This window comes from Uranotaenia lowii, chromosome 3 (assembly GCF_029784155.1).
Source record: "Uranotaenia lowii strain MFRU-FL chromosome 3, ASM2978415v1, whole genome shotgun sequence".
Lineage (NCBI taxonomy): Eukaryota > Metazoa > Arthropoda > Insecta > Diptera > Culicidae > Uranotaenia > Uranotaenia lowii.
The window spans coordinates 288,069,474-288,088,638 of NC_073693.1; the positions used below are offsets into that span (position 1 = coordinate 288,069,474).

General features: G+C 33.6%; 1 protein-coding gene and 1 long non-coding RNA gene across 2 annotated transcripts in view; both read right to left on the minus strand.

Moving 5' to 3' along the window:
• The window catches only part of LOC129757909 (neuroligin-4, Y-linked-like), a 525,864-nt gene that overhangs the window by 169,312 nt on the left and 337,387 nt on the right, over positions 1-19,165 (minus strand). The window lies entirely within an intron of this gene.
• Positions 1,861-2,342, minus strand: LOC129757911 (uncharacterized). Its single transcript, XR_008739849.1, has 2 exons — positions 2,243-2,342; positions 1,861-2,178 (listed from the first exon to the last, which is right to left on the minus strand). It is a non-coding gene; the product is annotated as an uncharacterized LOC129757911 (long non-coding RNA).

The following is a 19,165-nucleotide window of genomic DNA, read 5'->3' on the forward strand; positions in this document are numbered from 1 at the left end:
TATCATGATTATCTAAAAATGCAAAAATGTGCCAAATATGTCAACTTTATAATACTTTTTTCAAAAATTTATCTGGTGTGCCCTAAAAAAAATTTTGATGTCTCATTGATTGAAACGTACGTTTTTCACTCCACTTTTAACATTTTTTTCAGTTCATGGTTTAAAAAAAACATATATCCTTATGTGCAACGTATAGCTTCTAACTTCAGCTGTTTTAGAAACTAAGTGAATTTTTTTTAACATTCCGTAGCTGATCTGCAGTCTTTTTTCCGGAGCATGTTTTTTAGGATTTTTTTCTTAGATTTTGATTAACGGAAAATTGTTGTGGCTGAATATTTTCTAAGAGACATGTTTGAGCTACAATGCCAGGTTTTCAAAACTGTAAATTTTCTAGAAATCGATTGAGAAACATGAGAAATAAAATAAGTATAAAATTTAGGAACGGATGAGGGTAAATGAGCCACCTTCACTATTTACCGCTCTTTAGGAGTGTAAAAAATTGTTAAAAATTGTTAGTAACAAATCCGAATTACTTTTTTTTCTCTGATTGAGTTTTGTTAAGGTCCACTTGAAACAATTTGACAGAAGTACTATGAAAATAGTCCGTAAACTGTCCCGATTGACCCCATTTCCATCCAGGTATCAATTCAGTTTAATGAACATAAATAATGATTGACCGTCTAATAACATGAACATTATTTTTGTGAAAATTCAAAGGCTGAACAAAGTTTGCCGGGTCATCTTGTTTTTTGATAATTTATTTATAACTTATCGGAAAAAGCAATGATTTGAAAACCCACCCCCCACCACCCCCCTCCAACGTAAAAAAAACCCTTCGTACGGGCCTGAAGCATCAGTTTGAGACAACAGGAAAAGTAGTCATCCATATAAAATGTTCAATATTTTTGCAATAAGAGTGTGAATTTATATCGCATTGAGACGAAATTTATATACGGTTTTTTTTTGGTACGGTCAGTTGATTCCTGATTTCAAATTCAGTAGCACACGACAGTGATCGTGCATATTACCTGTTTAATATTTTGGCAATAATAACTCAACAATGCATCTGAAAATGAATCTTTAAAATGCTTAGAAGTTAACATTCGCAAAAACTGTTCATCACATATTCCAAGTTGAAAGAATCAGCAAAGACAAACTCGTCCTCATATAAACTGTAAAACATTTTAGTGCTGCGATATGAGATGTTACCAAATTTGAACTATGAAGTTTAAGTCTTCAAGACTGTACAATGAATTATTTTTATCTTTCTGGCATCTCATGAATTGAGTTGAAATCCAAAATAGATACGACTGAGATGGTTTTTGACAGAAATTGCAAAAATTCACTTTCATATTCATATCCATATTCATTGCAATATTCATTCATTAAAATATGCATTTTCAAATCACTTGGTATAAAGATTTAAATTCTACTTTTTCCGATTCACTTTGGTCTCCAATTAGGTGATTTTTGAGGATATAACATCGTATCACTTCGAGTCACCTCTAAGTCAAGTTCGATTGAACTTCAATTTTACGTTGGCAGATTTATGAGCCAATCTACTAAATGTATATGGTCAGTTTTCGAAATAAGACATCATACCACCCTACCACCCAACTACACATATTGAAAAAAGGTTTTGAAAGATAAAATCATTACTCATTGATGTGCAAAAATTAACCATGGCCCTGTCTCATTGTTTTTATTATTTTAAATTTTTATCATGTAATTTCCGTTTTGTATCCATTGCGCAATTTTGAACAATTTATATCTGGATACAAAACAAGTCAAAATGAAACGATTGATAAATTAGTTGCCTTTTCTTTAAAAAACATGAAGATTAAAATAAAAAAATATGTATATTTTTTTGAAGATCTTCATTTATTGCATACGATAATAGTTATAAGTTCATTTGATTGAAAGATTCACTATTCAAAAAGCCCTAGCGATCGGAAATGTTTCATTTTTATTTGCGAAGTCAAGCTGGGCAATTTGTGGGCAGAATACACTGATCCGAATTTTCGTTTGGTCTCACGTATCCCTCTTTGCAAAGACATCCACTATGACAGCCTCCATATTTTATTGTTTCCGGGTTTTTGTAAGTATCACATGTTAAAGGAGCATCCGCACATGCGTCGGGCAAATGTTCTTCATTTTCGTTACACTGGCCTGTTTGATCTGAAAGAATAAAAAAAATTAAAAAATTGTAGAAAAATTTCATCAAATTTGAGAAAAAACTTACGTCTGCTTCCGGTATTTGAGCGAACATCAAGGACAAAAACAACAGCCAATACTAGTAGGGTGAGGAAGAACTTCATCTTGGAAGGTTTATGAAATTTCTGATAAATTTCCTAATGATGCAAAGGCTTTTTATACTATGTACATCAGCTAAGAGATTACACAACCTTGAAAACTGTTTATTGACCAAACGACAGATGCAGATTAATTTGTTTGTTTTTTCTCCAGCTCTGACAGTAAAAAATGGTTGTTACAACATGTGTTAATATTTGCATCGATGAATCAATTTGCCTACGTTATGGAATGGACATATGCAAGTGTATCTCATTAATTAAAAAAGAGCATTGAAAACTGTGGTTTTCAACATTCAATTTTAAGTTTTAAGTTTTCAGTATCCAGTTTTCAGTTTTCAGTTTTCAGTTTTCAGTTTTCAGTTTTCAGTTTTCAGTTTTCAGTTTTCAGTTTTCAGTTTTCAGTTTTCAGTTTTCAGTTTTCAGTTTTCAGTTTTCAGTTTTCAGTTTTCAGTTTTCAGTTTTCAGTTTTCAGTTTTCAGTTTTCAGTTTTCAGTTTTCAGTTTTCAGTTTTCAGTTTTCAGTTTTCAGTTTTCAGTTTTCAGTTTTCAGTTTTCAGTTTTCAGTTTTCAGTTTTCAGTTTTAAGTTTTCAGTTTTCAGTTTTCAGTTTTCAGTTTTCAGTTTTCGGTTTTGGATTAATGTTTTCATGGCGTAATTTTATATATTATGTTCTCAGTTTTTGAAGGAGATTATTCTTTTTTAAAAATAGTTTTCTATTGTGCAAATGAAATAGAATCCACCTGAAAGAAATTGTGTCATTTGCAATCATTCCATTCGGGATGAATGGCCTATTGCGGGAAAGTACCTTTTCCTGTTCAAACAGAAAATTATTCTAATTTACCTTGGGATTCCAAATGTCAGAAGGAGGACCAATAAGAGCAGGGTTCATTGTTTGACCATTTTTGCTCTGACATCCTGGCACCCAATTCTCGTTCAATCTTGATTAAGGCATTGTAGTATGTGACTGTGTGGGTGTTTGGGCTTCTTCTTTCTTGGGGAATTCTTCAGCCATGTTGGGACTCTTCCTGTCAGGTCAACAAATATAAAAAAAAATTATAGATACTGGGTCCGGAATCGGCACACTTTACTGTGGTGGGGAGGGATTTGAGAATGTTGAAATATGGACAAGGGCAACCCTTTTTTTCGGATAGTGGCAATTTGAGAATGTCTTCTTTCCAAGACAAGAAATTGATCCTGGGAGGGATTTGCAAATGATGGAATGTGATATTTCTTCGATGAGGGACATACATATGATTTGGCGCATAAACCGTTTTTTGCCGAGGAATGATTTGAATCTGTCAGTTCTGTGGATTGATTCGAATGACGAGGAAACATTTATGTTTTATCGTTCCACATCAAATATGTTAAAAATTGCAGAAGCGAATTTATGTTGAACACATCACAGTGTGTTTTTTTAGACTTTAAACTAGTTCAGTATAAATTTAATCAAGTCTAGAGTGCTAAAAATACACCTGAAATAAAATTTTAAACAAACACCAAAATGTCAACTCCCACCATTAGTTATGAAGAAGTTCTCAAGAAACCCATCACTCATCATAACGAGCGAGACTGCTATTCAAATGTTCATGTTTCACTTCCAAAACTTCCATAACCCAAAAATAAAATATCAAATGTAGGATAACGCAGCAAAACCATGGCAAAGTACCCACTTCGCAAACTAGAACAGGCACAGACACAGAGAGAGAGAAAGCGAAACTCGCAAAAATATTTTAATTAATTTCAGCAAGATAAACAGTTACCATTTCCCCTTTTGCTTTATTGCTAAAATGGTGGCCAACCCATCGTACTTGAAAAAGCAAAAGTGGAAGTAGCAGTTGCTGCTGCGTTACCACTTCCGGAATCTGGGAGCGAGGAAGCGAAGCCAAACTTTATCCTTAGGAGACGGCACAATGACTGCCATACTCTCTTTCAGAAATTCGGTTTTCGAGGACCATTCCGAAGCAGAACAGAGCCCAGCAGGAAATTCTGCGTTTGATAAAAGTTTTAATCGAAAAGGTCGCTTCGTAACTACCAGAGGCGCATCAGGTGGTTTTTTTTTGTTTCGATTATAGTCGTTTTACCATCTTTATGGCATTCGCGACTCTATCAACGTTACAGTAGGCGGATCGTTATTGAAAAACTTATCCGGTACCACTGTGTTCGATGTTTACTCTTGGGCTTGAACTCGCGGACATCGGCTCAGGAGACAACCGACTTGCCAACTGAGCTATATCACAAGCCCCATATCAGGTGGTGCTACACGGAAGGAACTTACTTTCCCTCCATTACACAGTGGTCCAAAATACGAAAAACGTGATCGTTGCTTATAACTTTTTTAAGTCACACTTGAGCATATTAGTGTCTTCGGAGAAGTTTGTCAGTAAAATCAGCTCTAATAAAAAACTATTATTTTTCTGATTAATCCCCTTACAAGTGAGATAAAATTTCTAACTTCTCTGTTATAGGTTTAAGTTCTTTGATGTCTTCGACAAACTTGTTTAAAATCAAATCAAAGCAAAGGTTTGGAAGAGCATTTGTTTTATTAGCATCAGGTTATTGTGCGTTCAATTGAAATAGATATCCTCTACAAGCTGTACAAATACGCTTCCAAATCATTGCTTCTGACATCGCACAGGGAAAAGCTAGAAGAAAACGTGGTAGAATGCGCTATTTGTAGTTTCATAGAAATCGTTGTTTTTAATGCAAACATGGAAAATTAACATTGATGTATCTCGTTTGGATACAAGTGGATACTGACGGTTGTACCTGCATCTTGTAGACGAAATCTTCCCATTTATTTTGCATTTAAAGCGGGCTGCCCGATGATGCCCGGTGTTTGTAAAATAACGCGTGAAAAAGCCCTATTTTCGGTAATATTTTTAACATAGCTCTGCAGTATCATATTCTACAAACTTGAAATGTTGAACAAAGTGGTGTATTTTAGTAAGACAAACAACTTTGTGGAACATATTATTAAACTTAAAATTTACTGAAAAAAGTTATCATTAATAAACTGATTTTTAGAGGTTAAGTTTCTTATTTGGCAGATATCTCGGATATTATCTAATTATTTTAGAAACTTGGCATCTGAGACAAAGTTGTAGAAAATTTGATTTGAAACAAGTTTGTCGAAGATATCAAAGAGCTTAAACCTATAACAGAGAAGTTAGAAATTTTATCTCACTTGTAGGGGGATTAATCAGAAAAATAATAGTTTTTTTTATTATAGAACTGATTTTACTGACAAACTTCTCCGAAGACACCAATATGCTCAAATGTGACCTTAAAAAGTTATGAGCAACGATCACGTTTTTCGTATTTTGGACCACTGTGCATTATCGAAAATAAATTAAGTTCCAGATTGATCACTTTTTTGTCCATTGAACATATTTTAAATGGAATGCAAAAGATATGACGCTTCGGAAGAAAATAGCACAAGTTTTTCAAAAACCTCGATGAAATAATGAATAATAGACTAAATCAAATAAGGGTCGTTTTTGAAAACCTGGATCTGAATGTAAATTTTCCTATATATATAAGGCTAAAGCTATAAAGCTAAAAGTACAAATTTACTCATGTAAACGTTACTTAATAATTCTCCAAAAAACCATGAATAAGTTTTGAACAAAAACGAAACATTTATGATTCCTAGTTTTATAAATTCAGATATTCTAAATCAACTCAGTTCAATGGTGAAGTTTCCAAAAAACATAAGCTTTTTTTAAGAAAAAATAATATATGGCTGGAAGTTACCCTCTTTAATTAAACATTACCACAACAACAACATTGAGTTTCAGGAAACAAATTTCAAGCTGTTCGAGAGTTCCATTTGCGTATTGGATGATTGGAATAAGTTGCTACAAACTTTGGGAAATTTTCTAGGTAGGGTAGATGTTCCTAATTCGGCATGTGTACCTAATGTTAACATACCGTTCAATTTTGACTGGTAGGTTAGTTATTTTTCACTTATCACAATTATAAATAAAATGATAATGTAACGGATCATGTGAACTTTCATTTTACAAACAAATTTAGCCGCCGCTCGTGGCGTAGAGGATAGCCTTCAAGTCTTCTAAGCCAGGGGGTATGAGATCGAATCCCGGTCACGGCATACATAGTACACTTTCAGTGGGTTGGTGGTTTTAGCATTTGTAAGATGCTAGCCATCAAATCCTCGAAAGATGTACGCTTAGAGTTAAGAAAAAAGGAATCTCTTCGAGGAAACAGCATGTTTCATTGAGATCCTGTATGTGTTTGTGTTCGTTTATAAAAAAAAAAAAAAAAAAAAAAAAAAAAAAAAAAAAAAAAAAAAAAACAAAAAAAAAAAAAAAATTAGTTTTCTAACTCACAGGATTTTTCGTAAAATCCGGATTGTTTCAAAGTATGTCCGAATTGAATGGAATTGTTAGCAAATTTCTTAAATAACACCTGTTTAGAAATGGAATATAAAAGCTGAATTTGACAACCGATTTTTTTTTGAAATTTTTCGTCGGAATATTTTTTACCATGATTGAAGTAATGAGTATGTAAGAACCATGTTTTTTTTCGTGTAAAAACTAAAAAAAAAAGCATATGTCTACAATAAGGAACACTATTTTCAATGTGTTCCTAATTATGGATATAGTCAAAGTTTTCCAAACAATATCAAAGTCATAAAATGTATTTGAAATAAATTTTAATGATTGATTTGTGTTTTAACTTAATTTTCAAAGATCTGTTAAAATAAACTTTTTGAGCTAATAAAACATGATTTTGTTTTACTTCAGTGTATCTCAAAGCTAAAAATGTTAAAAAAATGTTTTCGCCAGGTTGTAAAGAACGCACCCTTCGCGACAGAGAAGGAGTTACCGAGAGCATCTGAACAAGAACATAATTGAAAGGAAAAATTTAAAAAAAAAATCTGAATAAAATACTTTGTATATTGTCATCTGGGGCATCATGCAACACTTTTTCAACTTCAATGGCTTCTTAAAACCTAATGTCCACAGATAATCCTACCATTTGTACAACAAAAGTTTCAAGGTTAATGGGACATAAAATTAACGTAGTCAGAAAAATAGTTGGTTCCACCAATTATTTTTTTTAATTTACAAAACATGCGATTTTCAACCTACTAAGAAAAAAGGATAAGTTGCAAAAACCTTTGTTAACCATTAATGCACAATAAAAAAAAAGTTTGAATTGTTACAGTTTTTGGCATATTTGTGATGTCGTTACGCATAACGCACGATCAGCGCAGCACAGTTATTTTTGATTTTGTTAGAATTAAAGTTTATATTTTTTCTGTCAAATATTTTTTTTCTAAAGAAAGCATAAGGGTGCTGTATACATTTAGGGATAAAAAATACTACAAAAAAATTTACATCATATTCTAATGTATGGAAACAAGGTTTAAACTGTGATTGTCCGGAAAATATTCATACACCAACAGTGTTGATATAGGATAATAAAATCCATATAGAGTTTGTAGGTAATATCATTAAGCCAATCCATTACATTGTGTAAAGTTTTTTACGACATTAAATATGAAAAAAAAATCGATTTTTCTTATTTATTAAGAGATGAGAATCAAAAACTTCAAAAAACTATCTCACGATGTAAGAAACTATGGCATCATCATTTTGTTATCATTTAATGGAAATTTTATTACATTATATTAAAATAAAAGATAAATATGTGTTGGTGTACAGAAATGTTGCATCGAATCATGCTGTTGCATGATGCTCTGTTTGACTGTACTTATTTGTATCCATTACAATGAATTATCTTCTTTTTGGAATACATTTATTATTCATTGGAAAGGTAAAAGTTTGAATTTTAATAAGCTCAACATTCACTACTTTCTTCAAAACCAGCGTAAAGGATTATTGTGTAGAATTCAAATAGTCCTTATTTCTCTATTCATATTCCGAAAACTTTGTGAAATTTATAAAAAGGTGAGTTTTGAGATTTTTCTCAGGGAATTATTTAAAAAAAAACAGACCCATAGGAACATAAGGACATTAGGAACACCGGTATGTTAACATAAGAAACAATTAGTGCCAAATTAGGAACATCGTCACACTTTATAAAACATGATGTTTTTCGTAAATTAAGGCTTGAAATGATTATTTCAAACCAAAACAAAGTTCTAAAAAAAATTTGGAACTTAGTTACCAAAAAAATACAATATCTAAGTATTGAAGATTCGGGGTAATAATATCAAATCTAAAAACCTCTGACAAAATATAGCGAAATTATGCTCACTTACCCTACTATTTTTAAGAAATGAAACAAAAACTCAAGTTCAAAACATCAACACCAAACAGCAAAAAATTAAATATTAATAAAGCAAATAAAACATCTATAACTGCCCAGAAATATCAAACGATCAGGCCCGTGCGACGGACCCGTCCATGGGGGGGGTTTTCGAATTTCAAATTTAGCTAAAAATAAAAGCAATGCCAAAAATTAACAATACAAAAATGAAAGAAATTTCTAACACCGTTTTTCACTCATGATTTTCACACAAACTAAAAATAAAATTGGGCTGATAAAAAAAAACAAAATTTCCAAATCATACCAGAATGAAAGTTACAAATTTTCGGTAAGTCATTGATAATTTTTTTTCTTCAAAATTATGTTCTTCATTCTGAACTGGAAATTTGTTTCAAAAGAATTTCTAAGCTAATTTGAAATAAACGTTTCCAAAACACAGAGTTTAAAAGAAATCTGGATTCTAAAATAAATATCCAATCAGGTAAAAAATTAACCATGATTAGTTTTTACTATTTTTAGGAAAATGAAAATGATTGTTAATTTTATTCATCTTAATTAAAATTCTTTTCTTTATTTTCAACTGAAAGGTGATTGAAAAATTCCGCTGTAGTGTTTTGAATTTTAACAAAAAATCGCGATCTAAAAATGTGAATTTTCGAAAACTGAAAAAAACCAAATTGAATTTTGGAGAATTTATTCAATGATTGATGGTTTAATTTAATTTGAGAAAAAGAAGAATAGATATATTTATTAATTATTATTTGAAGAGTGCCAGTGAAAGAAGTCAGAGAAAAAACCTATTTTTAGAAAAATAAATGGCTTAAATAGTTTATTTTTGATGTTCAAAATAATAACTTCATGTTCAATACTACTTACAAGGAAATGTTAGGAAATGGGTAATTTCATGAATGATCAATGAAAACTGATAAAAATTTAAGGATACGGAGTTCCAAGTTCCAAGTTACAACAAATATTGTAGGAATAAAGCAAACACAAAGTTAGTAAACATTTCACATTACAATTAAATTTAAAGTTGCTACCTACTTCAAATCATGTTTCAAACTTTTAAAAATTAATTTAAAAATCATTATTGATTCATAAAAGACGATGTTATGTAAAAAAAATTGATGAAATGTTTTTTAATTTTCAATTACAACTTCTAAAGCCTAAAATTACAAGCTTTGAGAATTTTGTCACTTTCGATTGAAATATTGGGTCCTTGAAAGAACAGGAGGTTGAAACTTTGTTTTTCTTATTAAAAATTCAGACTTAAAGGCTCATGTGTCAAGTACACAAAAATTCAGAATTAAAAAAAATAAATGTGTTAAAATTATTCCAAAAATTTAAATATTTTGACTAAAAAAATCGGCAAGTTAATAAAAGAATTGGAAAAAACCTATACTTTTAAATTCCGTTAATTTATTCGAAAATTTAAACAAAATATGAAAATGAAAAAGATAAGTTTTTTAAAACATTTCAGGAGGTTTATTTTTATAAACACGTTTCATTATAAGAACTTACATAATTTAATTGATGGCTCAAGGCAATAGAATTTTGGTGCTTTTTAATGATTGATTTGATATATTTTAGCGTTATGAACTCAAATCTTTTATCAAATTTCGTCGAACACTTTGACTTTTGGTGATAAGTAGTTTTAATATATATCAGTTTTAAGTTAAATCAAACATTGAAAACTGATTAACTAACAAACCTAAATATGCGAAAAAATCTGATTCTTCATCCAATTAAGGGATATTATTATGATGAAAATTATGCATGATCTAAAAAATGCAAAATTCAACAATTAAAAGAAATGGAAATCATTACAAGTATTTTTGACATAACTGTAGAAAGTGTAAAAAAACTTGATTTCATTTAACATATTTGTTGAAACCTGCCAAAAGATTACATGTTTTCTTAAAATTGTAACTGTAATTGTAATGTAATTCAGTTTTGTTTAAAAATTCTTAAAAATTTGATAAATGAAAAATAGTAAAAAAAAAAAACATAAAACTTCTATAACTTTTTTCGCAGAACTAAAAAATTTTTGAATTCTTGAGAAAAGTTGATAATTTATTTAAAAATTTTATATTTGAAGGAATGATTTTTACATCTTTTAAAGTCATTTTAATAACTTGCTGATAGAAATATCGCATATTCAGATTCAAGGTACCCAAATTAGTCTAAATTACCAAATCATTGCACCTCCGGAAAATGTAAATTTTGTGGCCTTGTGAAAATTATGTGTTGTATTGAGCATTTAGAAAAACAAAAAACACTTAATAAAATTTAGTCGAAATTGGTTTCTTGAAGAACTTTGCATATCAGCATAACATTTGTAAATAAAATAACGATTTAACCCTCATCCGCATTAGATTTCATTACCCTAATCAGCGGGCTTGTGATATAGCTCAGTTGGCAAGTCTGTTGTCTCCTGAGCCGATGTCCGCGAGTTCGAGCCCAAAAGCAAACATCGAACACAGTTGTACCGGATAAGTTCTTTAATAACGATCCGCCAACTGCACCGTTGATAAAGTCGCGAATGCCATAAAGATGGTAAAACGACTATAATCGAAACAAAAAAAAAAAAAAAAAAAAAAAATTACCCTAATCAGCACTAGTGGTGTCAATTTGACACCACAGGCTCAAATCGTTATAACTTTTGGCGTGTTGGACCGATTTAAACAAAACTTACGTCAAAAGAAACCTTGTGATGTCAGTGAAATATGTTTTGAACATTATATATAGCTAAAGTTACAAGTTTTCTCGTTATTCAGAATGAAAGAAAAAAATCCGAAAAAACATGCCTCACGAAAACTGCTGTAGTTCATATGTCTCACGTCCAAAAAAATATTTGCCTTATGCATATGAAAGCTGAAGTTAATGCCTACATTATGAAGACAAGAAATATTTTGACGTAGAATTACGTCTTACGGCAACACTATAGGGGGGCAAATTGAAATTTGCGAACAGATCTCGCGTCACGAAAACTTTCCATCTCACAGACATCCTATCTAAAGGATTATGACGTCATCACCAACGCCTGCTTTGATGGGTTTTGTTTTTCCCTACCTACGAAAGGTATAAAACAAAGGGCCCGTCGGTCGACTCGGTTTCTTTCTCTGTTTGCCGTCAAGCTGAACAGACCGTTGCTGCGCTTCGATCTGAGTGTGGACCCCACCAGTGGTAATCCGACTCAGATATCGATTTGCAGTAGTTCAGTGGCAACCGTGGGCCAGTGAGCAACGATGACGGTGAGCAGCGATGACGGTGAGCAGCGATGACGGCCACCACACCAGCGTAGACAGCCAGCGGCGGAGGCGTTCAGTGGCGGAGGACTCCAGTGGCGGAGGACTCCAGTGGCAGTGGCAGGGATCCTACAGGTCATCGCAAGTGGCGTTGCATGGTCGAATTATGTCACATGGTCAATTTATGTTGCATGGGCGATTATGTTGCATAGTTGGATTTTGTTACATGGTCGGATTATGTTGCATGGTCGGATTATGTCACATGGTCGATGGTTGGATTTCGTCACATGGTCGGATTATGTTGCATGGTCGGATTATGTCACATGGTCGATTATGTCACATAGTCCGATTATGTTGCATGGTTCGATCTCGTCACATGGTCGATTTATATTGCATGGTCGGATTGTGTCATGGTCCGATTATGTTGCGTGATCGATTTATGTCACATGGTCGATAATGTTGCATGGTCGGATTATGTGACATGGTCCGATTATGTTGCATGGTTGGATTATGTCACATGGTCTGATTATGTTGCATGATCGATTATGCTGCATGGTTGGATTATGTTGCATGGTCGGATTATGTCACATTGTCCATTTATGTTGCATGGGCGATTATGTCACATGGTCCGATTACGTTGCATGATCGATTTATGTCACATGGTCGATAATGTTGCATGGTCAGATTATGTCACAGGGTCCATTTAAGTTGCATGGGCGATTATGTCACATAGCCCGATTATGTTGCATGATCGGATTATGTCTTATGGTCGGATTATGTCACATGGTCCGATTATGTTGCATGATCGATTTATGTCACATGGTCGATGATGTTGCATGAGCGATTATGTCACATGGTCCGATTACGTTGCATGATCGATTTATGTCACATGGTCGATAATGTTGCATGGTCAGATTATGTCACAGGGTCCATTTAAGTTGCATGGGCGATTATGTCACATAGCCCGATTATGTTGCATGATCGGATTATGTCTCATGGTCGGATTATGTCACATGGTCGGATTATGTTGCATGGTCGGATTATGTCACATGGTCGATGGTTGGATTTCGTCACATGGTCGGATTATGTAGCATGGTCGGATTATGTTACATGGTCAAATTATGTCACATGGTCCGATTATGTTGCATGGTCGGATTATGTCACATGGTCAATTTATGTTGCATGGGAGATTATGTTGCATAGATAGATTTTGTTACATGGTCGGGTTATGTTGCATGGTCGGGTTATGTTGCATGGTCGGATTATGTTGCATGATTGATTTATGTCACGTGGTTGATAATGTTGCATGGTCAGATTTTGTCACAGGGTCTATTTATGTTGCATGGGCGATTATGTCACATGGTCCGATTATGTTGCATGATCGGATTATGTCTCATGGTCGGATTATGTTGCATGATCGGATTATGTCACATGGTCCGATTATGTTGCATGATTCGATTATGTTGCATGATCGATTTATGTCACATGATCGATAATGTTGCATGGTCGGATTTTGGCACAGGGTCCATTTATGTTGCATGATCGATTATGTCACATAGTTCGATGATGTTGCATGATCGGATTATGTCACATGGTCCGCTAATTTTGCATGATCGATTTATGTCACATGGTCGATAATGTTGCATGGGCGATTATGTCACATGGTCTGATTCTGTTGCATAGTTTAATTTTGTCACATGGTCGGATTATTTTGCATGGTCGGATTATGTCACATGGTCCGATTATGTTGCATGGTCGGATTATGTCACATGGTCGATTATGTCACATGGTCCCATTATGTTAAATGGTTGGATTTCGTCACATGGTCGGATTATGTTGCATGGTCGGATTATGTCACATGGTCTATTTCTCTTGCATGGGCAATTATGTCACATGGTCTGATTATGTTGCATGATCCGATTATGTTGCATGGTTAGATTTTGTCACATGGTCAGATTATGTTGCATGGTCGGATTATTTCACATGTTGAATGGTCGGATTATATCAAATGGTCCGATTTTGTCGCATGGTCAGATTATGTGGCATGATCAGATTCTGTCACATGGTCCGATTATATTGCATGGTCCGATTATGTTGCATGGTCGGATTATGTTGCATGGTCGGATTATGTTGCATGATTCGATTATGTCACATGGTCGATTTTGTTGCATGATTGAATTATGTCACATGGTCGATTATGTTCATGGTCGGATTATTTCACATGGTCGATAATGTTGCATGGTTGGATTATGTCACATGGTCCGATTTTGTTACATAATCGGATTATGTCACATGGTCTGGTTATCTTGCATGCTCCGATTATGTCACATGGTCCGATTATGTCACATGGTCGATTATGTCACAGGATCGGATTATGTCACATGGTCCGATTATGTTGCATGATTCGATTATGTTGAATGGTTGGATTTTGTCACATGGTCGGATTATGTTGCATGATCGAGTTATGTAGCATGGTCGGATTTTGTCACATGATCAAAATATGTTGCATGGTCGAAAATGTTGCATGATCAGATAATGTCACATTTTCGATTTAACTGCATGATCGGATATTGTCACATGGTTGATTATATTGCATAATCAGATTGTGCCACATGGTCGATTATGTTGCATGGTCGGATTATCTCAGATGGTCGATTTTATTGCATAGTTGAATTAGGTCACCTGGTCGAATTATGTTACATGATCTGATTATGTTGCATGATCCGATTATGTCACATGTACTGCATGCTCAGATTATTTCTGGCGATAGGTTTATGTCACATGATTACATTCTGTTAAATGATTGAAATTTGTCACGTCATATTGCCATTTTGACACTCATATGTTGGTCATTTAAAAATGCACCATAAGTTCTGTTATTCTATACATTGACAAAAACCAATTGCGTAATTCTACGTTTAGCGGTCGTAGCCAAATTACTACCTCCCCCACTTTTTTTTTTCAATTTTTTTTAATGAAATGGTCACAAGAAGTTCAAAAAAGTGGTCTAAAAACCTACTTTTCATTCGATTGCTAGTAAATACTGTTTGAGCGATGGTAGAGTTTTGAAAAATATATGACTACAAAATGTATTAAAATTCCAACATTTTGCTGTTTTTAGATTTTTGATGCAACAAAAATTGAATTTACTGGAATTTTTCAAAGTTCACTACTTTGCGCGATTTTTTTACAAATTGAAATTTCATCTGTTTTTGTGGTCCACCGTCAGGTTTTATCCGGATTATCAGTGCTTTTACTTCGTTTGGACCAACCAAGAGTATATTCATTGGAAAGCACATTTAATCTTCATTCTAGTGAGGTGCTACAATTCACGCTGTGAGATTTCGCAAAAATATGAAAATTACAAACGTAAAATCATTCCTGAATTTCTAGAACTACAAGCACCTCGTCCAGCAAAACGTGTTTGTTTGCTCTCCGAGTAGGTACGGTGGGTGGTGATTCGGGCAGAGAGCGAAGCCGACGGACGAAATAATGATGCGTGTCGTGCATTTCTTGGTTGTAAATATTCTATTGCTAGTAGTTTGCATTTGGGAGTCACGACATTCATTTAGGGTCCCCGAAGAAATTTTTGTATTTTTAAGCTTCTGAAAAAAGTTACAAGCCTTCAAACTTGCAATGGTGTCAAAATGACACCCTAATGCGGATGAGGGTTAAAAAAATGGTTCGTTTCAAACTTTGTTCTTATTCAGTTACAATTCTTAATAAAACCAATTCTGTAGACGAGGTAGGGTTTTTGTTTATCAAGTTTTGACTTGCTATATAAAAGATTAATTAAATTGTAATTTAGAACCAAAGTTAGTTTCAATTCGTAAACGTCAAATAGTATCGTAGATCAAAATGTCTCAAGCCAAGGACGATCAAAGACTAAATTCCGCCGGAGGCGAAAAAAATTTCTGACTTATTTTCAAATACATTTTAACATCATGTAATACACTGTTACTTTGGTAAAAATTTTACTTGGAAAAAATCTTCATGGGGGGGTTAAACCCCTAAAACCCCCCCCGTTCGCACAGCCTTGCAAACGATAATAAACATCTTCTGAACAAAATCAAAAAGTTATAAAATTTACCTGTAAAAATAATTTAGTTTTTGAACGGTATTTTAAGATTTGTAAATTTATAATTTAGTCATCATTATTTCGACTGTCGGCTTCGCTCTCTGCCCGAATCACCACCCACCGTACCTACTCGGAGAGCAAACAAACACGTTTTGCTGGACGAGGTGCTTGTAGTTCTAGAAATTCAGGAATGATTTTACGTTTATAATTTTCATATTTTTGTGAAATCTCACAGCGTGAATTGTAGCACCTCACTAGAATGTAGATTAAATGTGCTTTCCAATGAATATACTCTTGGTTGGTCCAAACGAAGTAAAAGCACTGATAATCCGGGTACAACCTGACGGTGGACCACAAAAACAGATGAAATTTCAATTTGTAAAAAAATCGCGCAAAGTAGTGAACTTTGAAAAATTCCAGTAAATTCAATTTTTGTTGCATCAAAAATATAAAAACAGCAGAATGTTGGAATTTTAATACATTTTGTAGTCATATATTTTTCAAAACTCTACCATCGCTTAAACAGTATTTACAAGCAATCGAATGAAAAGTAGGTTTTTAGACCACTTTTTTGAACTTTTTGTGACCATTTCATTGAAAAAAATTAAAACAATTTATTTCTTGTCTTCATGATGTAGGCATTAACTTCAGCTTTCATATGCATAAGACCAATAATTTTTTGGACGTGAGACATATGAACTACAGCAGTTTTCGTGAGGCATGTTTTTTCAGATTTTTTTTCTTTCATTCTGAATAACGAGAAAACTTGTAACTTTAGCTGTATATAATGTTCTAAACATATTTCACTGACATTACAAGGTTTCTATTGATATAAGTTTTATATGAAGTTCATAATAATTCAAACGACTTAAATAGATTTTACTTTTGTGGTGTCAAAATGACACCAAAAGTCGGAAAAGGGAGTTTTTTTGTCCAGGCTTCAAGGGTTCGTCCATAAAAAAAGTAAAGATGCAATATTGAAGAACTTTTGAATTCATTTAGGGTCCCCGAAGAAATTTTTGTATTTTTAAGCTTCTGAAAAAAGTTACAAGCCTTCAAACTTGCAATGGTGTCAAAATGACACCCTAATGCGGATGAGGGTTAAAAAAATGGTTCGTTTCAAACTTTGTTCTTATTCAGTTACAATTCTTAATAAAACCAATTCTGTAGACGAGGTAGGGTTTTTGTTTATCAAGTTTTGACTTGCTATATAAAAGATTAATTAAATTGTAATTTAGAACCAAAGTTAGTTTCAATTCGTAAACGTCAAATAGTATCGTAGATCAAAATGTCTCAAGCCAAGGACGATCAAAGACTAAATTCCGCCGGAGGCGAAAAAAATTTCTGACTTATTTTCAAATACATTTTAACATCATGTAATACACTGTTACTTTGGTAAAAATTTTACTTGGAAAAAATCTTCATGGGGGGGTTAAACCCCTAAAACCCCCCCCGTTCGCACAGCCTTGCAAACGATAATAAACATCTTCTGAACAAAATCAAAAAGTTATAAAATTTACCTGTAAAAATAATTTAGTTTTTGAACGGTATTTTAAGATTTGTAAATTTATAATTTAGCAAAGTCAAAAATCATTTATCAAGTTGACAACTCTTATCCGCGTATAATAATGTTTCCAGATTGCCTGGTTTTATCCGGATTTGTAAATTTGATACAAAATTTTGCTACGTATCGTGAATTAACTTGCGAGATTAAAAGGCGCAAACTTTACCGTCGGCACTTAAGCGCCATCCACTATGTGTAGATGTGCCAACGGTCATCTATTTAATTAGCCCGGACTCTTACCCCAGGGGGGACAATTTAAATTTGCGCGAATCTCGTGTTGAAGGTTTGGCAATCTCAAGGGAAAAAATCAAAATGTAATTAATGAAATTTAAAAGCAAAAATGACTTACCGACGACGCGCCGATTCCTTACGTTTAGCGTCCTAACGCGGACTTTCAACTGGCCTCCAAGGACCAGGTTCGATAATCAGTAGGCACTTCCACTAACCGACTCCCCGTTTAGATCGAACCGAATGCGCGGAACAACAGCGTCGGAGATTGCCAGCCTCAACGACTTTTGGGTTTTCCGATACGGCCACACAACTTCCACTTCAACAACGACTACGAGTTTCAAAAAATACGATATTTCGATTTCAACGAGCGAGTTTTCCGATCAGCGTCTGGAGTCTAAGAGAGCGACTCCCGGGTCACCAGCTAGCAAAAAGCTTCCCGATTGCTTCCCCCTATGAGGTTGGCTTCGGGTTTTTGCTAAGACAATGCTCGTAGATCGCGCGCGAAATTCAAGCATTTCTTCTCAACGGTTGAAATGGACGTTACGTCGACTAGCCATCTTTACTTTTGGTAGCCCTCTTGATGTCGGATCGTGAAGTTCAATCCGTATCAACAGGGCCGGTTCATCATCTGCTACCTAGAGATTTATACCTTGAGATTTCCAAGAAAATAGAATAAAAATATATAAAATAAGTTGCAACGCAACAATTTGACAAAAATTCGGTCCAGCCCGGTTGCCAGGATTTGATTGATTGATTTCTTCCCTGATTTATTCACTTAAATAGCAAAACCCAATTAAAGAAAGCAAATTGAGCTGCAATTTTTTTAATGCGTACAAAAAAAAATTTTTTTAGCAAGTTCTATAAAAATAATCATGACGGATTTGACCAAATTTGCTTGGTTATTGCCCGGATTTTTGCTCGACAATTTTGAAATCAAATGCTCGGATTATGCCAGCTTTTAAAATAAAATAGCCCAGATTTTTCTGGCCCGGAAACGTGCTGAAATAAATCTGGCCACCTTAGTGTATTAAAAATGAACACCGTAAAATGGGGTTATTTCTCCAGAGTTAAATCGGAACGAAAATCAGAACGATTTTTGAGATTGAAATGTTAAGCAATCAAGCAACTAAGCAAATCAGCATATTTTATTTTATTCTTTTTTTCAGGAACGAAACGTTTCATGATAAATTGCATTAAAGCAAACAAAAACTCAGTTTTTTTTTATGTTGCTAAGGTAAATTTAAAAAAAAAGTTGTTTGTAGCAAAAAAAACGCAAAATTTCATATTATGGCAAGTTACCACGTAAAAGAGTGATGTTACATGTCTTCATTTTTCATACATAGATAAAAAAAATTTCAACATGTTTTTAGAGAAAAAAAAGCACATTTATTCCAAGCTGTTTCGAACGGTGACACATTTTAACAAAGCATTGTTTAGTTCACTTATCGTGAGCTTAATCAGGACGTGTCCATAAAA